This window comes from Rhinopithecus roxellana, chromosome 13 (assembly GCF_007565055.1).
Source record: "Rhinopithecus roxellana isolate Shanxi Qingling chromosome 13, ASM756505v1, whole genome shotgun sequence".
In the NCBI taxonomy this organism is placed as follows: Eukaryota; Metazoa; Chordata; class Mammalia; order Primates; family Cercopithecidae; genus Rhinopithecus; species Rhinopithecus roxellana.
The window spans coordinates 19858793-19864745 of NC_044561.1; positions in this window are offsets into that span (position 1 = coordinate 19858793).

Consider the following 5953-nt stretch of genomic DNA (forward strand, 5'->3'; position numbering starts at 1 on the left):
CCCCCGGACGCAGAAACTGGATGGCAGTGCCCAGCCTGGCCCCAAGCACGGAAACACACAACCCCTAATCGCCCTGAGCTACTGCTTTTTTGTTGTTGTTGTTGTTGTTGTTGTTGTTGTTGTTGTTGTTGAGACGGAGTCTCACTCTGTTGCCCAGGCTGGAGTGCAGTGGCCGGATCTCAGCTCACTGCAAACTCTGCCTCCCAGGTTCACGCCATTCTCCTGCCTCAGCCTCCCGAGTAGCTGGGACTACAGGCGCCCGCCACCTCATCCGGCTAGTTTTTTTGTATTTTTTAGTAGGGACGGGGTTTCACTGTGTTAGCCAGGATGGTCTCGATCTCCTGACCTCGTGATCCGCCCATCTCGGCCTCCCAAAGTGCTGGGATTACAGGCTTGAGCCACCGCGCCCGGCCAGCTACTGCTTCTAACACCTCTTTTCCCTTGTGTGAGGACAGACCAGGCTGCAGTGGGGTTTTCACTTCCTAGGGTAGTTTAATTTTAAAATAGGCCAATGTTGGCTAGTCTGTGTCTCAGTCAGATCAGTCAGTGCCAAGGGCTCCCATGTCCTAACAGCAGGAGCATGGCCGCAGCTTCCCAGGCCGAGGAAGGGCCCCCTGGCTCCATCTCTGAGAGCCCCACCGCTGAGCAGGCCCCAGCTCCGCGTCCTGCCTCTTTCATGGCCTGGGCTGGAATGGGCTCTCTGGACCTGACTGGGGGTCAGACTGTGGGTCCCCGTGTCTCCTGCCCACTCTGACCCGGCTTCTTCCCTCTACTCTTCGGGTCTATCTTGGGTGCTCAGTCAGCCCAGTGGGATCTTACCTACTTCCCTGCAAGGTGCACCTGCCCCAGGCTCAGCCTGCCCAGCGGCTCTTCCTGGACAGTGAGAACAAGGCTGGGCACCTCTGTCCTGGCCCGGGAGCTGTGGGGGCCCCTCCTCCAGAGCCCAGGCGCAAGTGACATGGGCTGCCATTGCTCTCCCAGGTGAAATCCACACCGGTCCACACTGGGTCGCCTGCCCTGTCTTCCTACATAGACCCAGTCATTCTAGAGGAATCCGCCACCACAGTGGCTGGCCCATGTCCCGGTTACTGCCCACATCCTGGGCACTGTCATGCCCAGCTTGGAGTGCCACGTGGCCGCTGCTGTGACAGGCAGTGTTCTTGGGGCTGGGACTGCATCTAAGGCTTTGTAAACAGGCTGGACCATGTCTCCCTGGCCCCGGTGACTCCCTGGCCCCAGTGACCAGGGGAAGCTGAACCCCTCCCTTCTGTGTTTGCTCCCATTACTCAAAATGCAGGACAGATCAGGTCAGAGCCCAGGAATCCTCACAGGTTCACCCAGCCCCCTCTACCTCCTAGCAAGTACTTTGTCTTGATCCTCACTGAGAAGACCCCAGGGCCAGCGGTCTTCTCCATCTCTGCTGTTTTGGGGTCTTAGGGTACATCCCAGGCGGTCACTGCCCACCTGCCAGACTGCAGGGACAGCTGGGTGTGAGAATAACACTGGCTTTGGGTAGTGCCATGGCCAGGAGTGGGTTTCCCTGCGTCTCCTCTTCCCCGAGGGTGCCTGGATCCTCCCAGCTGACACAGCAGTAAATCTGCAGTGAGTTGGGGTGACTGTAAAACTAGGAATATTGTTATTTTGGTCATTACTTTCCAGCAGGTGTTTTTCTTCACAGTGGTTTTGTTTCTTTCCTTCTGGTCTGAGAACACATGAACATTTTCCCTTTACTGCCTTCGGGTGTATTGACTGGTCCCCCATGGGCTGCTGGAAAGGCCCAGAGATGCATTCTGTGGCCTGGGGCCATCAGGATCAAAGAACCAGGAGGCCTGGGAGATGCAGCTGGATGGGGCTGTCTGCTAGGGGGTTTGAGGACCCTCCCGGGTTTCCCACTGCTGAGCAGGAGTAACTCTGGCTGCCAAGATACCTTCATGGTGTTCACAACAAGTGGGATCATTATTTTCCACCATTCGAGGGGAATGCAGGCAAGACGGCTCCCCAGCTGCTCCAAGAGGGGACAAGGCAGTCCCTCTCTGCAGCCCCCAGCAGCTCCTGAAGGACAGAGACAGGGGCAGGGCAAACGCTTTGGCCACGGTCCCAGACAAGCGCCACTGTGGGAGAGGAGAGGCCACTCTTACTGGCACTGGATGCAGACCCCACCCCGTCTGCAGGACACTCCCACCTCCCTGCAGCTTGGAGGCCGGTGGGGTCTGCTCCTGGGAATGGGGTGGGAGCCACAGGGACAGTACTGATGTCTTCTTGGGGGTAGACCAGAGAGCTCAAATTTCAGAGCCAGAATTAGGCACTTGGAGCGTTTTTACTGGCTTCCACTTTCTTATTTTAGGGCACTTAAAAAATCCGGACAAATGGGGTTTAAAAGAACTGTCTCTTTCAATCTATGTTTTGGTTTAATACGCTTGAGCAATAAACGCTGCCTTGTAGACATGGCTGTGGCTGTTTAATGTTGGGTCTCAGCAGGGTCGGCTCTCTCACTACTGGAAACCTTGGGACACAGGGAGGAGGGCCGGGTGAAGGGAGGGCCAGCCAGCTTTTCACTCACTGATTTGTGTAACCCCTAGAGGCCAGTACTGGGAGCTGGGGAGAGCCCAGTGGCATTCCTGGGGGAAGAGGGAGGGAGTTGGAAAGGAACCACCCCAGCCGGGGGACACAACCACTCCCTGCCCTTCAAGTCACCCACCAGTCCCTTCAGAGTCGGGGCAGAACCTCCCTTTTGGGGTATCTTGGGAAGTTAAATGCAAAATAAAGTTGATTCAAAACCAAATAAAGACATCTAGGCTTTGGAAAGTTGCCATGAGTGAGGGTCCTAGTGGGGCGGGTGTGTCTTTCCTACCCCCACCCTGAGGTGCCAGATGAGACACGAGCTACCCCTGGCGGGGTGATGGGGGAGTGGGGTGATCTGATCTGCGGGGTCGGAGGGGATAGGACACGGGCTGTGTGGACCTGGGTGGGCTCAGAACACCCGGGGGACAGTGGCGTGGGACCCCACGAGTGGTTCTGCGGACAACAAGGCCCTCCCAGTTTCCACCGCAGGACGGGGGCGCTGCTGCAGTCACCCCATCGCTCCCAACAACCAGGACCCGCAGGGCGTAGCCCGGGAGGAGCGAAGCGTCCGCGGCGTCCTCACCCCGCCGCTCCAGCCTCGCGTGGGGCAGGGCCCAGGGAGACGGGGTGGAGTGAGGGCCCCGGGAAGGGCGAGAAGGCCCGGCGGGCCTGGGAGGCCTGAGGGAGGGGCAGGATGTGACCCGCGGGTCTTTGTGACCTGGTGGGGATTGAGTGTGACCTTCACATGGGGGCACCGGGCCGCAGCGCATGGCCTGGGGTTACACTCGGGCCCTCCCCCCGGGGACACCATGGCGCGCACCATCCCGCGCCCCGGACCCCGCAACCGCGCCTGCTCCGACAGCCGCCCGGGACCGGACCCCAACCTGGGCCCAGCCCCAAGCGCCGCCGACTGCTACCCGTCCGGGCCCGCGCTCCCTGCACGCCGCAGCCCCCAGCGCCCCCCGCCTTCCCCGCCGCCCGCGCAGCCCACGCCCGGGGCCGCCGCCGCCGCCACAGCCCAGGCCCAGGGCCCAGCGGCCGCCGCACCGGGGGTGCACCAATGCGCGTGGCCGCCCCAGCACGTTCCCCGGGCACCGAGGACGCCGGGCAGGCGGTCGAGCGCCACTGACCAGGTCCCCGGTGAGCACGCACCCCCCGACCGCGAAACCCCAGGCTCGTCGGCGCTTCGGATCCCAGACCGGATCCCTCCCCGACACCTGCCTTCGGAACCCAGACCGCCCTACCCCCACATCCCAGCCCCGGGCTTCCGAGTTCTAGATTGCCTCCCTCTAGGAATCCCAGACTTGGAATCCTCGCTGGGAACCACAGAACTGCCCCCTCGACACCTGCCCAACTCTACCCACACCGCCCGCACTCGAAAGCCCAGAGCTGTTCTCCCCACCTTCCCCCATCTTCTGGGAACTCCACAACTGTCCACTCCCGTCTGCCTTCAGAACCCCATACCTCTCCTCATTAACCTAGACCTGCCCCCCAAACCCAGACCTCCCCTCAACCTAGACCTGATCCCCAACTGAGACCTGATGCCCACAACCCAGACCTGACCCCCAAATCCCAGACCTGATACCAAACCCAGTCCTGACCCCCAACCCCAGACCTTATCCCACAACCCAGACCTGACCCCAACCCAGACCTGACTCCAACCCAGACTTGACCCCCAACCCAGACCTGATCCCCCAACCCAGACCTGACCCTCATCCCGGACCTGACCCCAACCCAGACCTGATCCCCCAACCCAGACCTGACCCTCAACCTGGACCTGACCCAATGCAGACCTGACCCCAACCCCAGACCTGACCCCCAACCCAGACCTGATCCTCCAACCCAGACATGATCCTCCAACCCCAGACCTGACCCCCCAACCCAGACCTGACCCACAACCCAGACCTGACCCACAACCCAGATCTGACCCCCAACCTGGACCTGACCCCCAACCTGGACCTGACCCCAACCTGGACCTGACCCCAATGCAGACCTGACCCTCAACCCGGACCTGACCCCAACCCAGACCTGATCCCCCAACCCAGACCTGACCCTCAACCTGGACCTGACCCAATGCAGACCTGACCCCAACCCCAGACCTGACCCCCAACCCAGACCTGATCCCCCAACCCAGACATGATCCTCCAACCCCAGACCTGACCCCCCAACCCCAGACCTGACCCCCAACCCAGACCTGATTCCCCCACCCCAGACCTGATCCCCCAACGCAAACCTGACCCCAACCCAAACATGATCCCCCAACCCAGACCTGGTCCTCAACCCCAGACCTGATCCCCCAACCCCAGACCTGATCCCCCAACCCAAACCTGACCCCAACCCAGACATCATCCCCCAACCTGACCTGACCCTCAACCCCAGACATGATCCCCCAACCCCAGACATGATCCCCCAACCCCAGACCTGATCCCACAACTCAGACCTGACCCCAACCCAGACCTGATCCCCCAACCCAGACCTGACCCACAACCCAGACCTGACCCACAACCCAGATCTGACCCACATCTCAGACCTGACCCCCAACCCCAGTTCTGACCCCCAACCCAGACCTGACCCTCAACCCCCAGACCTGACCCACATCTCAGACCTGACCCCAACCCCCAGACCTGACCCCCAACTCAGACCTGACCCCCAACCCAGACCCGACCCCAACCCCGACCTGATCCCCCAACCTGAGACCTGACCCCAACCCAGACCTGACCCCCACAACCCAGACTTGATCCCCAACCCAGACCTGATCCCCAACCCAGACCTGACCCCAACCCAGACCTGATTCCCAACCCCAGACCTGACCCTCAGTGTGGGGCTCAGAACCCTCTTCATCCCCAGGGCCCCTTACACCCTCCGGGTTTCCACATAACCACCCACATCCTCTCCTCTAGGGGCCAGAGGAGCAAAGAGCAAGCTGCGGAGGCCAGCATGGAGCCAGAAAGAAGGCTAATCGTCGGCTTCTTCCAACGGAGACGAGAGAGAAGGAAATAGTAGGTATCGTGTATTTGCCTGCGTATCAGACACCTCGCCCAGAGCAGTGCTGCAGCTCCGGGCTCAGAGGCAATGCTGGCTGCAGCCTGCTGCCAGGAAATCGGGGAATCCGGGGGCGGGCACTTCACTGAGCTGTAGAACCCGGCGCCTTCTCTTGGACGGTCCAGGCGTAGTACCCCAGGAGTGTTGTGGGGTGCTGGCTCCTGCCTCCTGCACCCCTATCCTGCTGTCCAGCTTCTTGGGAAACTGGGAAATTAAACGTGTGGGTGTGAAGGGCTCCATTGGTGGGTCATGGGGGGCCCTGTACTCGCGTTTCTCTTCCTTCCTGCCCTTGCCCTCTTCAGGCTTGTCTTCGTTGGGTGGGTAAATGCTCCCTAGGGGTCAATGGCTA